We start from the raw sequence: 18,111 nt of genomic DNA, 5'->3' as shown, positions 1-18,111 counted from the left end.
CTGTCCCAAGACACTTCAGAGGAGTGTAACCAACCCAAAATTTGACACCTAGTTACATAAGGAGTTACTCCAGCAGATGGTCAAAAACTTGCTCAATAAGGGACATCTTTAAGGAGGGCAGCACGGTGGCACAGTAGCACAGTTGCTTCACAGCACCAGGGTCCCAGGTTCGATTCACCGCTTGGGTCACAGTCCGTGCGAAATCTGCATGTTCAGATGATCATAGATCATGCACGATCATAGAACTTACAGTGCAGGAGGAGGCCATTTGGCCCATCGAGTCTGCACCGGCCCTTGGAAAGAGCACCCCACTTTAACCCACCACCCCATCCCTGTAACCCAGTAACACCACCTAACCTTTTTTTTTGGACACTTTATCATGGCCAATCCACCTAACCTGCACATCTTTGGACTGTGGGAGGAAACCGGAGTACCAGAGGAAACCCACGCAGACACGGGGAGGACGTGCAGACTCCACACAGTCAGTGATCCAAGGGGGGAATTGAATCTGGGACCCTGGTGCTGTGAAGCAACTGTGCTAACCACTGTGCTACAGTGCTGCCCTCAAAAGATCTATGAGAGAGTGAGATGGAGAAGTTTAAGGAAGGGAATTCTACAGATTTAAGGCTGAGGCAATTGAAGACATAGCCACCAATTTTAAAGCGATGAAAGTTGCAGATGTGCTAGAAGTCAGAACTGGATGAGTGCAAAAATCAATGCAAAAAATTAGATTGAAATCTTGCGGAATCTTTCATACAGGTTTATTACTGTGTATAGACTGCCCAAAGCACTCCAGCCTTGGCACGCTTATCACAAAGTGTAACTGTGGGTTTCCATTCAAAAAACACATGATTAGTGAAACCGACTCTCATGTTAGGATGTACTTGATAATTTCTATCTCCTATGCATTGATTGCGGAATTGGACTTGGTACAGAAATAATCAGCATGCGAATCTTGCCTGCTTACCCACCATTCTAATTGTAATTAAACCCATAAAGTATTTGCAGTCACAGGAAGAATTGGCGCTGGCCACCCGTGTAATAAGCAACAAGCCAATCACTATGTAAACATGAAAGACATGTTTGAAAGCAACAACTTGCATTCACAAAGCACTTTTCACAATCACAGGAACTCTGAAAGTGCTTTACAGCCAATGAAGTATTCTTGAAGTGAACTCGCTGTTGTAACGTGGCAACTAATTTTCTCACAACGGCTCCCACACACACATCTGTGATAAAGACATGGGGCTAAATTCTCCGATTTTGAGGCTATGTCCGGAAGGTCCGTGGCGCTTTATGTGGGGAAAATCGGCGAGGCTCCAGCACCGATCCTCCGACCGATGAGGGGCTAACAGCAAAACGCCTGACCTCCGCAAAATAAACAACCGGAGAATTGCCGGGTCCGTGGCCGCGCATGTGCACGGCGACGGCCTGCAGCGGTCGTGCAGTTCAACATGGCGCCGGCCGTGCGCAGACCCGACCTGCCAGATAGTGCCCCCCTGGACATCCCCCTCGTTCCCCAGTCCTCGCCGAAGCCCCACCCGCCAGCAGTACGGCTCCCGCCCGACTGTGGCAGCGCTGGACACAGTCGCAGCCGCAATGCCGGGTCCCCGCGCGGCTGGGACCACACGTCCCCCACGCCATCGTGAACTCGGGGCGAAGAAACCATTGGGGGCGAAGAATCGGGGGAGGGCATTCAGGTGACGTCCTGAGGCCGCCCCAACAGCGCGCGGCGCCCGCCGCGATGATGCCGTTTTGGCGGGAGCGGAGCATGCACAACCTGGGTAAAACAGGCGCCGCCCCTGATTCAGTCGTAAAAATTGATTCTTCGCTCGATCGGCAATTACAAAATCGCCGTCGGGAAACAGAGAATCTCGCCCCTGATTTGTTTTTTCAACTGATGTTAGTTGAGGGCTAAATATTGGCAAGACAGTAAGGAGAACTCCACTGCTCTTCTTTGAAATAACACCATGGGATATTTTAGATCCATCTGAGAGGGCAGATATCTCTAGGTTTAACATCTCTTCCAAAAAAACACCACCGACAATGTAATATTCCCTTAGTGCCAGACTAGACTTTTCTGTTCAAGTCTCTGGATGTGGGCCTTGAGCCTATGTTTTCTTAATCAGGTGTGAGTGCACTACCAACAGAGCCATGGCTGACACAAAGGTTAGGTTTCTGTGTTGAACCTTTCTCATCAGATGGACACTTGCCATAGCATAGGAGAGGGGAATGGGTCAGGAAGGTAGGATTGATGATGTTCAGCTACTGAACGGTGGCACGGTGTCAATGGACTTAATGGCTACTCATACTCATGTTTCTCATGAACTTCTAGGCTTTTCTATCTTATCCGATGATCAACCTACTGCACATCTTTTTTTTTTTAAATATGTTTATTCAAAATTTTTCAACAAAAATTTTCAACCATTTAAACCCCCCCACCCGTAACAAAAAAGAAAAGAGAAGTAACAGAACAAAACATAAACATATCAATCCAACATAATACAGAACTTGTACAATGGGTTCCTCCTGCACATATTGACTTTCCCATATGTTTATGTTTTTCCTTTTTCAAGTGCCCCTAGGAAAACCCCCTTCCTCACCCACCCATATACACCCCCCTGAAAGAGACCCCCCTCCCTCCTTAGGTTGCTGCTGCTGCTGACCGACCTCCATCTAACGCTCCGCGAGGTAGTCTAGGAACGGTTGCCACCGCCTGAAGAACCCCTGCGCAGACCCTCTCAAGGCAAACTTTATCCTCTCCAGCTTGATGAACCCAGCCATGTCGTTTATCCAGGCTTCCACACTGGGGGGCTTCGCGTCTTTCCATAATAGCAAGATCCTCCGCCGGGCTACCAGGGACGCAAAGGCCAGGATACCGGCCTCTTTCCCCTCCTGCACTCCCGGCTCGTCCGTCACCCCAAATAGTGCCAGCCCCCAACTTGGCTTGACCTGGACTTTCACCACCTTCGACATCGTCCTCGCGACACCCCTCCATAACCCATCCAGTGTCGGGCACGACCAGAACATATGGGCGTGATTCGCCGGGCTTCCTAAGCACCTCCTACATCTGTCCTCCACCCCAAAGAACCTACTCAGCCTCGCCCCTGTCATATGCGCTCTGTGAATAACCTTAAACTCTATCAGGCTAAGCCTGGCACACGAGGAAGAGGAATTAACCCTACTCAGGGCATCAGCCCACAGACCCTCTTCAATCTCCTCCCCCAACAAATCCTCCCATTTGCCCTTCAGCTCCTCTACCGAAGCCTCCTCCTCTTCTTTCATCTCCTGATATATCGCCGAAACCTTGCCCTCTCCGACCCATACACCCGAAATCACCCTGTCCTGAATCCCCTGTGCCGGGAGCAATGGGAATTCCCTCACCTGCCGCCTCACAAACGCCCTCACCTGCATGTACCTGAACGCATCCCAAACTTCTCCTCCAGCGTCCCTAGGCTCGCAAACGTCCCATCTATAAACAGGTCCCCCATCCTCCTTATCCCTGCCCGATGCCAGCTCTGAAACCCCCCGTCCATCCTTCCTGGGACAAACCGATGGTTATCTCTGATCGGGGACCACACCGAGGCTCCCATCGCACCCCTGTGTCTTCTCCACTGCCCCCAGATCTTTAGCGTTGCTGCCACCACCAGACTCGTGGTGTACCTTGTCGGCGAGAGTGGCAGCGGTGCCGTCACCAGTGCCCTCAGGCTCGTTTCTTTGCAGGACGCCATCTCCAACCTCTTCCATGCCGCCCCCTCTCCCTCCATCACCCACTTACGGATCATCGCCACACTGGCTGCCCAGTAGTAGCCACCCAGATTCGGCAACGCCAGCCCTCCTCTATCTCTACTACGCTCCAGAAACCCACTCCTTACCCTCGGGGTCTTGTTTGCCCACACAAAACCCATGATGCTCCTGCCTACCCTCTTAAAAAAGGCCTTGGTGATCATAATAGGAAGGCACTGGAACACAAAAAGAAACCTCGGGAGGACCATCATTTTAATCGACTGTACCCTGCCCGCTAGCGAGAGTGGCAGCACATCTCATCGTTTGAAGTCCTCCTCCATCTGCTCCAGCAGCCGCGTCAAATTAAGTTTGTGCCGGGCCCCCCCAACTCCTAGCTACCTGGATCCCCAAGTACCGAAAGCTCCTTTCCGCCCTCCTCAATGGTAGGTCGTCTATCCCTCTTCCCTGGTTCCCTGGATGCACCACGAAGAGCTCACTTTTCCCTACATTGAGCTTATAGCCCGAGAAGTCCCCAAACTGCCTTAGGATCCGCATGACCTCCACCATCCCCTCCACTGGATCTGCCACATACAGCAGGAGGTCCTCCGCATACAGCAACATCCGATGTTCCTCTCCCCCTCGGACCACCCCCCTCCATTTCCTGGACTCCCTTAATGCCATGGCCAAAGGCTCAATTGCCAATGCAAACAGCAGGGGGGACAGGGGGCACCCCTGCCTCGTCCCTCGATACAGCCGAAAATACTCCGACCTCCGCCGATTCGTAACCACACTCGCCACCGGGGCTCTATATAGGATCTTAACCCAGCTGATAAACCCCTCCCCAAACCCAAACCTCTGCAACACTTCCCAGAGATACTCCCACTCCACTCGGTCAAAGGCCTTCTCCGCGTCCATAGCTGCCACTAACTCTGCCTCTCCCTCCACCGATGGCATCATAATCATGTTTAGGAACCTCCGCACATTGGTGTTTAGCTGCCTGCCTTTTACAAATCCCGTCTGGTCCTCGTGAATCACCCCCGGGACACAGTCCTCAATCCTCGTAGCCAGCACTTTTGCCAGCAACTTAGCGTCCACATTAGGAGCAAAATCGGCCTATACGACCCACATTGCAGTGGGTCCTTGTCCCGCTTCAGGATCAAAGAAATCATCGACCCGGACATTGTCGAGGGCAGAGTCCCCCACTCCCTTGCCTCACTGAAAGTCCTCACCAGCAACGTGGCTAACAGGTCCGCATAATTCCTGTAAAACTCAACCGGGAACCCATCTGGTCCCGGGGCCTTTCCCGCCTGCATGCTCCCCAGATCTTTAATCAGCTCCTTCAACCCAATTGGCACCCCCAAACCAGCCACCTCCTGCTCCTCCACCCTCGGGAACCTCAGTTGATCCAGAAATCGTCGCATCCCCTCTTCCCCCGCGGGGGGGGTGAGATCTGTACAGCTTCTCATAAAAGGCCTTAAATGCCTCATTTACTTTCACCACACTCCGCACCGTAGCTCCCCTGCCATCCTTGACTCCGCCTATCTCCCTCGCTGCCATCCTCTTACGGAACTGATGTGCCAGCATCCGGCTCGCCTTTTCCCCATACTCGTACGTCGCCCCCTGTGCTTTCCTCCACTGTGCCTCTGCCTTCCCTGTGGTCAACAGGTTGAACTCCGTCTGGAGACTTTGCCTCTCCCTGAGTAGTCCCTCTTCAGGGGCCTCTGCATATCTCCTGTCCACCCTTAAAATCTCCCCCACTAACCTCTCCCTTTCCCTGCCCTCTCTCTTCTTCCTGTGAGCCCTGATGGAGATGAACTCTCCCCTGACCACCGCCTTCAGCGCCTCCCATACTACCCCCACCTGCAACTCCCCGTTGCCGTTGGCCTCCAAATACCTTTCAATGCACCCCCGTACCCTCCCGCACACCTCCTCGTCTGCCAACAGTCCCACATCCAACCGCCACAGCGGGCGTTGGTCCCTCTCCTCCCCCAGCTCTAATTCCACCCAGTGCGGGGCGTGGTCCGAAATGGCTATGGCCGAATACTCCGTTCCCTCCACTTTCGGGATCAGCGCCCTGCTCAGAACAAAAAAATCTATCCGGGAGTAGGCTTTATGCACGTGGGAAAAAAAAGAAAATTCCCTGGCCAGGGGCCTAGCAAATCTCCACGGATCCACTCCCCCCATCTGGTCCATAAACCCCCTAAGCACCTTGGCCACAGCCGGCCTTTTCCCCGTCCTAGATCTGGAACGATCTAATGCTGGGTCCAACACCGTGTTGAAATCCCCCCCCATTATCAAGCTTCCTACTTCCAGGTCCGGAATGCGCCCCAACATACGCTTCATAAATCCAGCATCGTCCCAGTTCGGGGCATATACGTTTACCAATACCACCCACGCCCCCTGCAGCCTACCGCTCACCATCACGTATCGACCTCCATTGTCCACTACTATATTCTTGGCCTCAAACGACACCCGCTTCCCCACCAGTATTGCCACCCCTCTATTCTTCGCATCCAGCCCCGAATGGAATACCTGTCCTACCCATCCCTTTCTTAACCTGACCTGGTCTGCCACCTTCAAATGCGTCTCCTGAAGCATGACCACGTCTGCTTTCAGTCCCTTTAAGTGCGCAAACATTCGGGCCCTCTTAACCGGCCCATTCAGACCCCTCACATTCCACATTATCAGCCGGATTGGGGGGCTTTCTCCCCCCCCCCCCCCCCCCCCCCCCACTGCCGACTAGCCATCTCCTGTTCTAGGCCAGTCTCGTGCCCACGCCTCCCGCACCCTCCAGTCCCCCAGCCGGGGGACCCCCGCCCCGACCACCTCTTCTGTTTTCAGTTCCCCCTCGGCCAATGTAGCAGCAACCCTATTTCCCCACTCCCCCTCCCCCCCTCCCCCCGCTAGATCCATATCTAGCTCTTTTGCTCCCCCCATAACACTCCCGTAAGTCAGCTGACACCTGCTGACCCCAGCTTCCCCCGCCTTCCCATTGACCGCCCCCCCCCCCCCCCCCCCCGGTGTGGAAATCCCCCCTCCTCCCCAGCAATCGGTGTGCGCTCCTCCATCCCCCCCTCCGTCCTTCCCTAACGCGGGGAAAAGCCCGCGCTTTCCTAAGCCAGCCCCGCCCCCCTCTGGCGCAGCTCCTGTTGCGGCCTTATCCTAATTCCCCCATCCCTGGGCCTCCCCTCCCTACAGCACTGCGCCCACATTCCCTCACAGTTTCCCCATCAGATCTCTTCCCCCATCCCCATCCATCGCCCAACCCGTGGAACATTCCTTACGCATAGTTAAAACCCTGTATACAACTGACATCCCCCACCACCACCACAGACCCTCAGTTTGAGTCCAGCTTTTCAGTTTGTATAAAGGTCCAAGCCTCTTCAGGCGTTTCAAAATAGTGGTGTCGATCCTGAAATGTGACCCACAATCGTGCTGGCTGCAGCATTCCAAATCTCACCCCCTTCCTATGCAGCACCGCCTTGGCCCGATTAAAACCAGCTCTCTTCTCTGCCACCTCCGTACTCCAGTCCTGATAGATTCGGATCACCACATTCTCCCACCTGCTGCTCTGCTCTTTCTTGGCCCATCTCAGGACACACTCTCTGTCTATGAAACGATGAAATCTCACCACTACCGCCCTTGGCGGCCCATTGGCCTTGTGTCTCCTCGCCAGGGCCCGATGAGCCCCATCTAGCTCCAGGGGACTCGGAGAGGCCTCCACCCCCATCAACGAATGGAGCATCGTGCTCACATATGCCCCGGCATCGGCCCCCTCCACCCCTTCAGGGAGACCCAGAATCCGAAGATTCTTCCTCCTCGACCTGTTCTCCAGGTCCTTGAATCTTTCGGCCCACCTCTTATGCAGCGCCTCGTGCGCCTCCATTTTCACTGCCAGGCCCAAGATCTCGTCCTCGTTCTCGGTGGGTTTTTCCCGCACCTCTCGGATCTCTACCCCATGGGCCTTCTGGGTCTCCACTAACCCCTCGATCGCCGTCAGCAGTGGCGCCAGCACCTCTTTCTTAAGCTCCTCCACGCAGCGTCTGAGAAACTCCTGCTGCTCCGGCCCCCATGCCGCTCGATCTCCGCCCTCCGCCATCTTGTTTTTTCTCCCTTGTTTCTTTCGCTGCTCCAAAACCGCTTTTTTGACCGCTCCAGTTCTGGTCCACTCCATATATTATGGAAGGGGGACCTTGCTCTCACCTTCCCACACGGGAAGTCGTCGGAAAATTTCCGTTGGGGCTCCTCTGGAGAGCCCAAAAGTCCGTTCTAGCGGGAGCCGCCGAAATATGCGGCTTACCTCCGCATCGCCGCAACCGGAAGTCCCTACTGCACATTTCTAACAATTTCTAATTTTCATTTCTGAAATCGAAAATGTATCTTTTTTTTACCCGCTGGTGTTTCTTTGTATAAATTAGTTTTGGGGGCAGCATTCAGAAACTGGCAGCACCATATTAGCTGCCTGTTATACGCCCCACCCAGTAACTCAGCCCCATTGAAGTCTCTGCGATCACCAAAGAGCGAGGGCATATAACTGGTGACCAGTGCAGCAGCACCCGTTCTGTGCTCCTGTTACAAGGCAGAACTCCTACAACTCTCAGAAGGATTAGATCCCTTTGACAGAGTGGCTGTATTGGTACAGGGTCCGCATTCCACAACTGCAGGAAATGGGGAGAATGGGCAATCCTGTTCAGCAACTTCCTGGTCAAGATTAGAATGCCAGTGTAGAGTGAGCAAAGGGAAGAGACAGTTGTGGGGAGGAAAAAGCTTTTGCCCCTTACTCACAACCCCTACCAAAAATGTTACAGCAGTGATAAGTTTGATTCCGTTCCTGTCAGGGAATAGGTGATGCATCTGGCTAGAGCAACAGGTCCAAATTAAGGAGGGGGGGGGGGGGGGGGGTTCAGGGATATGGAATCCCAGTTTTCTCTTTTTAATAATCAGCTGCTAAAATGAATGTGGTGCAGATTGCTTTAAAAAAGATGCAATTTCTGAGTGCACTTTTGTTGAATGAATCAATTGCAAAAAGGGGAACCTCAAGCGGGATTTCCGTGCACAACAGTGTCACAAATGCTTTTGTGAAGGAAAGGAATTTTTTTTAAGCCCACTGTGCTAGTATGGTGAATACAGATTGATTGGAGACATTTAAGAGGGAATTCTATTCTATTCCCAAAGGTAGGGGAGTCTTAAACAAGAGGGCATAGGTTTAAGGTGAGAGGGGAAAGATACAAAAGGGTCCAGAGGGGCAATATTTTCACACAGAGGGTGGTGAGTGTCTGGAACAAGCTGCCAGAGGCAGTAGTAGAGGCGGGTACAATTTTGTCTGTTAAAAAGCATTTAGACAATTATATGGGAAAGATGGGTATAGAGGGATGTGAGCCAAATGCAGGCAACAAGCTTAGTGGTAAAAACTGGGCAGCATGGACAAGTTGGGCCAATGGGCCTGTTTTCATGCTGTGCACCTCGGACTCTAATTGGACCATTATCTGAAAATGAACAATGAGGCAGGTGATTGGGAAAAGGTGGGTGAATGGCCTCAGGTGAATTGCTCCTTCATAGAGCCAGCACAGGCACAATGGGCCGAATGGTCTCCTCCTATTATCTGTGCTGTAACCATTCCTTGATTCTGATCTAAAACTCCCCATTTAATTAACACAAGACAAATTCAAAAAATTATATGTAACATTAATGGAAAAATATTTTGTTTAAGTTAAGCACGTTGCAAATGCTATATGTTAACACTGCAGATGGAGCGTTTGAATCCAGATGGTTTTAGAAATTCTAGCTCTGAATCAGATTAATTAAGCAAGGTAGATTTCGGAATATATTGTTGAGAAGTGCATGTGGGCGTGCTTTTATTGACAAGGGAATGCTCGATGCTGACCCTGAATATTAAAATAGAAGTGTTACCGCCCACATTATTAATAAAGGATTCCGATGCTTCAGATAATTGCCGTTTAAACAGGCAATATTTTATTGACCAACTTTGCGTCTCGGAGATTTGTTTTTTGTTAAATTTCAATTCAACAGCTGAATTTATGCGGCGAGATATTATTTTGTGGTTAAAAACACTGATTGAGATTTGGGCGTGGTGGGGGAGTTGTGCAGGTTTATCTTTCGACAGTGCACCGACAGCATGATTGAGATGTTCGCCAAAAATATTTCAGGCGAAGATGAACGTCTGTACACTGCGGACCGAATGCCCGTTAGCGCCGCGTCCCGTTTATCATCGGCGAGAAACCGAAGGAAAGGAAATTGGCCACAAAGAAACGACCCGCTCACTAGCAGAACTCATTTTTCCATTTCTCTGAATTATGACGTAACACATGCTTTTGGCTCCACCTGCATTAAATCAAAATTTGGACTGCAGTGGCCAACATTTAGCAATCTTGCCTGACATCTAAACAAATCAAAAAACATAATGGGAACTGGAAGCCGCGTTTGGACTATGCTGGTTCAAGAGTATGTTGTTAGAAGGGTTAGTTACTCCCTAGCACAGGGCTGTCCCTCGCCTTTTCCTTTGCTGCTTCCGTGGGATCTGACTGATGAAAGCTGTGTGGTACTGGACCAGGAGAGCACACTGAAGACAGCGATTGCCATTGTTACTGAACAGCCTAAAGCACATTTCTACATACCAACCCTGTCAAAATTGGCAATGTGCCACCACTGCAGCGACATTCAAGAATTAAAGAATCAAGGAGAGAAAGAAATACATTTATCGCCCCAAATCCTATTTATAATTGTATTAGGTTTTGACGAGGAGGAGATTACTAAATATCAAATTTTACTTTGACTCTGCAGATTTTGAATTCAAATAGCTAGCCATTTGGCTTTTTACTTTGATCTATTATTTGGAACGAGAAATCTAAAGGTAAAATGGAGAGTGGGAACCAATTGGATCGCTCTTTTAAAGAACAGGATGGGCACGATGGGCCGAATGGCCTGCTTGTATGCCATATGATTCTATCACCTGGATATTCAAACACTTCAGTACATGGAAATGGAAGTGCACCAATGACACCTGCATCATCACATCCCAAATTCTGTTCACAGGTCACAGGAGGAAACATCTGCCTGGATTTTTACCCAGTCGGGATGACTCAAGAGCCCTTTAAAACTGGCAGCAAGGACCTGATTCCAGTTTTCCCGACACCATTCTTCAGTCTTCCAAATTTCGATAAGGCTTTTGACGGGTGTGGGCTGATTCGGGTCACGAGCCTGTACTCCTGACCTAGCTGGCTCTATTGGGACCAGACGTCCTGATCCTTTGCAATTTTCATGGAGTCGGGCCAGGTTTTCAGTGAATCCTGGATCACAACACATGGTCATAAACCATAGTTTGCATGAGGATATCTTCAACTTCAAAAGGTCCTTCTCATGCCCCTGATGTCAAAGTGTGCCCCCAACGAAACCCTATGGCACCTCAAGCGCCATGCCAAGGTAAAGCCCCCCCCCAACTCCAGTGGCCCCTCAGTCACCAATGCCAGACTATGACAATTCCATGCCCATTTACCCATTATACACTGTATTGAAGCAATGAACTCTATAGTGACAATGGAATGTGGGTTTTTTATGCTATAAAAACAGGCTAATGGACTTTTGGACTCTCAGCCAAGCCTCATTATGTAAGCTTGACTGAGAGCCAACATACCACTGGAGCACTGAAACAACTGAGCCTCAGAGAAACCATTGCTTGACGACCAGCTCTGTCTCCCTGATTTCTGTTGTCGATTGCACAATGTTTATTTCCACAAGGTTAAGAGGTTTCAAGTACCTGCAGTTTCAGATATTTAAACTTCACAAGGTCTGGAAGATTGACATTGTTATTGCCCTTTATCAAAAAGGAGATTTTTAAGAAGGTGGGAAGATCAATGAATGACTGTATTATGAAAACCTTTTCTTACACTTTCTAATGTCGCCATAGGATTTGTTGCTTTTTGTACAGTGTATAGGGTGAATGGGCATGGCATGGTCATAGCTTGACATGGGAGGGGGTCTTACCTCAACATGGGGGCACACAAATCCATAGTGGCTGGCATAAGGAGTGTGGGGGGGGGGGGGCAGGGGGGAGGGAATGGTGAGTGGGCTGGAAGGCCTTTCTGTTTCCATTATGACTGAGTCGAACTCCCACTGCACCGAAGTGGGTCTCTTACAATAGCCCATTGGCTGTCTCCAAAAACTTTCTACTTCGGGTGGCCCAACCTTGGCCCCCACAGCTCCAGTCTCCCCCAATGAAACTCCCACCTTTGTGGGCACTTTCTTCCGAGGCAGATGGGCCGAACTTGGATTTTCCCAACTCCTGCTACCTGCCTCGAAGGTGAAAATCCAGGTCCACACCTCAGAAGTTCAAACCACAGCAGCCTCTGCAAAGCAAGTGAATATTTCTTCCCACAATGGGCTATTAAGGATTATGCCCATGTTTTCCCATTTATGGTTGAGCAAAGCGATGACACAATCCACCAAATACAAGGTTTGGTGGGCACCATCGAGGCACATAACACTTTCCTCGTTGTGTTAAGGAACGATTGATTTATGTAGCACCTTGCATGAAAGTAGAACGTCCCAAAACACTTTACAACTGGTAAAATACATCAGTATTGCAGTCACCATTGTGAAAAACAGCAACCAATTTGTGTACCGGTGCTCGCACAGACAGCAGTGCACCTACCGAACGATAAATATTGGCCAGGACGCCAGGGAGAATATGGATGATGCCTTCATAATAGTGTCAAGGGATCTTTTATAGGAACTCAGTTATACTCCTAAATATGTAACACCCAGCAACAAGTGATGGAGTTACAATCGAGTTGAGGGATTTAAGGAGTGCCATGTTCTGAAATTTTGGCGCTTCACACAAAATCTGAGACTGAACATATTTTCTTAAACTGATCATCAGCAGCCTACTATTGGCAATATATCAGTTATTTCTGAAAGGAAGATTTAATTAATTCACTTTGCTTTCATTATACAGCAGACATGTTGAATGTAGGTGAAAAAGGGGTCTAAGGCACAAAATGCAACAATCTCTGGGGTCAGTTAGCTCAGTTGGCTAGACGGCTGGTTCATGATGCAGTGACGCTAACAGCGGGGGGGGGTTCAATTTCCATGCCGGCTGAGGTTATACATGGTCATACCTTCTCTACCTCATCTGACATGTGACCCTCAGGTTAAATCACCACCTGAAAGCTCTCAAAAGGCGAGAGCAGCCTACGGTCCTCTGGGACTGGGGCAACTGTTTTATTCTCAATGTGCCGCAAAGAGAAAAGTTATGGAGATGCTACACACTCGGGTTCCTTGCAAACACGATGCAAGGTTTATTCAGGGGATATTGCTCATACAATACAAACACAAACACTCTGCGGATGTCACTACAGATCACATGATGTTCCACCAGCAGGGATTATTACTTAAATATGTAACACCCCTTTACTTCTTTAGTACAAACGACAATTGTTTTTAATATTTAAACAACAGACCCAATTATACATTAGATACACTACTTTGCACCATTATCTTTTTACACATATCCAACTTAATAAGACAGTCTCTCAGGTGGACATCTATTTTGTTTGGGTTGTATTCGACATTCTGGAACCTGGCTACTCGAGACCTTTGAAGTGTCTTTCTTCAGTTGGTAGTATTTCCTGTGAAGTTACTTTAGTGTCCGTCTTCATTGGTGTTGAAGATTCCTCAGACACAGAAACTGAATTTGACCGTTTAGTTTCTGTTCAGAAGTATCACTACTTAGATTTTCCGACGAAATACTCTTTGGGAAGTTTCAGCGATTTCACTTTGTGAAGCTAGTAGTTGGCCAGGATGATGTTGCCAAACTCTTTCATCATCCATCTGTACAGTGTATGATACTGGACCTGTTTTTGCCAGGGTAACTGCAGATACCCATTTCTTATCTGTAGTGTAGCTTCTTGCTTGTACTCGCTCTCCTTGAGTAAATACTCTCTTTTTCAAGTTGGGTTTCCCTTCTAGCAATCTGTGCTTGTTGTTGTCGTTTGATGATTTCTGAAGAGTCAGGTGGTATCAGAAGGTCAAACAGTGTTCTTTGAAAAGTAGTATTTATGGTGAACTTGTGTCGTATATGCAATATTTCAGTAATCATGAGTTAATCACTCGTCTTGACAATGTACCGCGATCCTTTGATGCCTTGATTGTGTGTTTTTTAAAGAAATTTAGAGTACACAATCATGTTTTTTCCAATTAAGGGGCAATTTAGCGTGGCCAATCCACCTAGTCTGCACATGTTGGATTGTGGGGGTGAAACCCTCTCCATGATTGAGTGTTTAAGTGACTGTACAAATTGTTCGGCCAATCCATTTGGTACGGGGCCAACTTTATGTGCTGTATACCATTTCCTTTTCGGCAGTCTTCAAACTTCTTGGAAGTGAACAAAGTTCCACTGTCACTTACGACCTGCTCCAGTCGACCAAATCTTGCAAATATTTCATCCAACTTCTTAATAGTTTATTCTGTTGTCATGGATTTCATAATCACTACCTCTGGCCATTTAGATTGTGCATCTACCAACACTAGGACCATGTGTCCCTCCACTGGACCAGCATAATCCATGTTTATTCTCTGCCATGGCTGTGATGGCCATTCCCACGGAGGTAATGTTCACAATGGTCGAGTGTTTCTAAGTTTTGTACAGGACTGACATTGCCCTACTTTCTCCTCGATTTGAGCATCCAATCCTGGGCACCAAAAATAACTGTGTGCCAGCTTTTTCATCCTTACCTGGTTGTCCCTTATGCAGTTGGCCAAGGGTCTTATTATGCAAGCATGGTGGAATAATCACTTGGATTTCCCATAATAAAACTCCATTTTGGACTGACAACTCATGTCTTTGTGTGATGTAGGACTTGAGGTCTGGATTTTTCCTATGCATGTCTGACATCGCTCCTTTTTGGACCAAGTTCATAACCTTGCCCATCACTGGGCAGTTCTTGTGTATCTCTTTACTTGAGTTGAAGTCACAAGTATGTTATCTGCGTGTGAGAAATATAGGATGTTGACAAAATTTTCTTCAGGTTCTATGGAGATCTGTCAAGAGAGTAAAATGACATCCATAAAAGTAGTGGTGAATCCTTCTTACTCTGAACATGATGCTCAAAGTTTCTTTTTATAGTTGAGCGTAATTAGGTTCTGCGCCAGTAAGAGTTCGTGAAGCAAATGCTGCTGGTCGTTCCTCTCCTGAAGGCATTATGGACGAGACAACTGCATCACCCCAAAGGGTGACACATTGCAAGCAAGTTGTAACTTCAGCTTGGAATTGTAGTGAACCAGTAGCTCTGACTTCTTTAAGGCTTTTTTATCTCTTTATACGCACTTTTGCATTCCTCTGTCCAGTGCCATACCTGTTTGACACATAACAAAGTACCTAAAGGCTTCAATCGTGTTGCTAAATCTGGGACAAATTTATTAATCCCAGAAATCGTCAGTTGAGTCACATTTTGAGGACACGGTGCTGCTAGGATTTCTATCATCTTTTTCAGCTCCTTATGTGAGCCATCTTTGAATGTATTGAAAAAGTCGTACTTTTTAACTCGGAGGCTATGATTTTGTAGACGTTCCAGTGTAGCTTCCAAATTCTTCAAATGCTCTTGTTCACTTCAGGATGCCATCTAGATAACATTGCATCCCATTTAGCCCACTCGGAATTTGATCCATGGGTCTCAAAAAACGAGCAGGAGCAGATGTTATCCCAAATGGAAGTCTTCTGGAGCAGAACTAACATTTGTGTGACATTATAGTGAGGAACAGTTGTGCTTTTGCAGTCACGTTCATTTGTAAAAACGCCTGGTTGCTGCCTCACGGTGCCAAGGTCTCAGGTTCGACCGCGGCCCTAGGTCACTGTCCGTGTGGAGTTTGCACATTCTCCCTGTATTTGTGTGGGTTTCGCCCCCACAACCCAAAGTTGTGCAGGGTAGGTGGATTAGCTATGCTAAATTGCCCCTTAATTGGAAAAAATGAATTGGGTACACTAAATTTTAAAAAAAGTAAATACGCCTGGGACAGATCTATTTTAGTGAATTTCTGACTTCCAGAAAGTCAAGCAAATAAGTCTTCGATCAGCGGCAATGGATAGTGCTCTGTGCATAATACCGGGTTTATAGTTGTCTTAAAATCTCCACACTTCCTTCCTGAGCCATTTTGTTTTAGTACAGGAACTATTGCTGTAGCCAATCACTTGTATTAGCTGGTTCAATGGCTCCTGTTTAAACAAGTCTTTCCAGTTCTTCTTCAGCTTTTGGCCTGATGGCATATGGTATGGTTCTGGTCTTGAGACATTTTGGCATAGTGTTTGGCTTAATTTTGAGTTGGACATCAACTCCTGTCATTGAACCCAGTGTGTCTGCAAACACCTTTTTATACTTTTCCAGAAGTGCAGTAGGTCATTCTTTGAATCAATCAGTTGATTTACCACTCCTCAGTTGAGTTTAATTTTCCCCAACCATGCTTTACCAATAAAAGCAGGAAAGTTCCCCGGACAACGTGGTGAGGCAACTCCGCTGTTTGTCCATTTACTTCCACCTTAACTGCAATGTATCTTTTTAATGTTACGGCTTCTCTGTGTATGACCTTTCTGCAACCATAAATGGTCTTGGTGAGAAATGCCCTTCTAGAATCTTCATCAATTCTTGTAGGTTTTATCTCCCAGTTTTGGTGGATAGACTAAATTTTGACATAGCATAAACATTTTACACCCTATCAAACTGAGAAATGTTGCAACCCTTAGGTCCTCCAGTGTTTGGTTAGCTCTGAGATAAAGTTGAAATCTCTCTTCATAAAAGTTCCAAGTCTCACAGTCTTCATCAAATATGTCCATGGTGCCACCTCTCCCCGCCATTTTGAATACCGGCTCCCAGGGTCTATATTTCCTTCAATTTTTCTGCCTTTTGTTTCTTTATGTATGGATCGAAAGGGCTCCTAATCCACAATGCAAAATTTAAAAAATATATTTTTCGAGGATTGTGGTTTGTCTTATTCGATAGTAGTTTGCACAGGACTGGAAAGACTTTTGAAATCCCCGTTCCCGCAGCCTGTTTCACTTTGCCACATGCGCGGTCCCTACAGCCTGGAGTCTACCCACTTTCAATGACAAGCAAGTTTTAAAAACTTTTGTTCTGCTTATTCGCAGCTGTGCTTTGTTTTTTCCCCAAAACCTTTCTGCGTTGGCGGATTTTCCCTCAATCGATGTTTGAATCCAGTCCCGAGGTCTTCCCCTCTGCTCTTATCGCTGTTTTCACTTTTCCCGTCGACAGTTTTAGTGCCTCGCCACTTTTCTCTAGCCCTAATCCTCGTCGCCAGTTTTCTCTTTTGTTATATTCTCAATGTGCCGCAGATAGAAAAGTTGTGGAGGGGACACATGCTTGGGTCTTTTGCAAACATGATGCAAGGTTTATTCAGGGTGTGTTGCTCATAACAAGACTAAGATGGGGAACGAAAACCTTTGCTGGTCACGTGAGGTTCCATCAGCAGGGATGTGCTATTTGGATCATTTACAAAGTAAATAACATAAATTTACATTTTAAAATGTTTATATATTTTTGCATTCTTTTTCCCCCTTTCTAAAATTATATTTTCCATTCTCTTCTAATACCCGATTGGTCATTTCTCCAATTTAAGGGACTAGTGACCTCCTGATCGAGGGGTGGGTCACCCTCCAAATTCATCCTTCATCAGTTTGTGGGAGTGATGCTTTTGACCATGTGGAACCTCACATTAAAAAAATTATTTCATGGAATGTGGGTGTCGCTGGCGGAGCCAGGATTTGTTGTCCATCCCTAATTTCCCTTGAACTGAATGGCTTACTCGGGCCATTTCAAAGGGCATTTAAAAGTCAACCATATTGCTGTGGGTCTGGAGTCACACGTAGGCCAGACCAGGTAAGGATGGCAGATTTTCTTCCCTAAAGGGCATCAAGTGAGCCAGATGGGTTTTTACGACGATCAGTGATAGCTCCATGGTCACCATCACCGAGACCAACTCTCAATTCCAGATTTTATTAACTAAATATAGATTCCACCAGCTGCTGTGGGGGCATTTGAACCCGTGCCCCCAGAAGGTTAGCCTGGGGGCGGGATTCTCCCGCAATTGGCGGGATGGCCCGATGCTGGAACCAAAAACGGAGCGAACCACTCCGGCGTCTGGCCAACCAGAAGTTGCGGAATCCTCCGCACTTCTGGGGGCTAGGCTGGCGGCGAAGGGGTTGGCGCCGCACCAACCGGCGGCAAAGGGCCGGCGCGAGTTGGCGCATGCGCAGACCAGCCGGCCTGTTCCTGCGCATGCGCAGGGGGGTCCTTTTCTGCGCTGGCCATGGCGGAGCCTTACAGAGGCTGGCGCGGAAGGAAGGAGTGCCCCCTCGGTACA

The 18,111-nt window shown here is 48.2% G+C and overlaps 2 protein-coding genes across 5 annotated transcripts in view; one reads left to right on the top strand and one right to left on the bottom strand.

Moving 5' to 3' along the window:
- Nucleotides 1-18,111, bottom strand: part of chlsn (cholesin) — a 540,096-nt gene that overhangs the window by 70,764 nt on the left and 451,221 nt on the right. The window lies entirely within an intron of this gene.
- gpr146 (G protein-coupled receptor 146) overlaps nucleotides 1-18,111 on the top strand; it is a 125,279-nt gene that overhangs the window by 24,067 nt on the left and 83,101 nt on the right. The gene's annotated exons all lie outside the window — the stretch shown is intronic.

The sequence above is a fragment of the Scyliorhinus torazame genome, chromosome 17 (genome assembly GCF_047496885.1).
Source record: "Scyliorhinus torazame isolate Kashiwa2021f chromosome 17, sScyTor2.1, whole genome shotgun sequence".
In the NCBI taxonomy this organism is placed as follows: Eukaryota; Metazoa; Chordata; class Chondrichthyes; order Carcharhiniformes; family Scyliorhinidae; genus Scyliorhinus; species Scyliorhinus torazame.
Note: the sequence above shows the minus strand (reverse complement) of the source record. Positions and strands in the feature narration are given on the sequence as shown.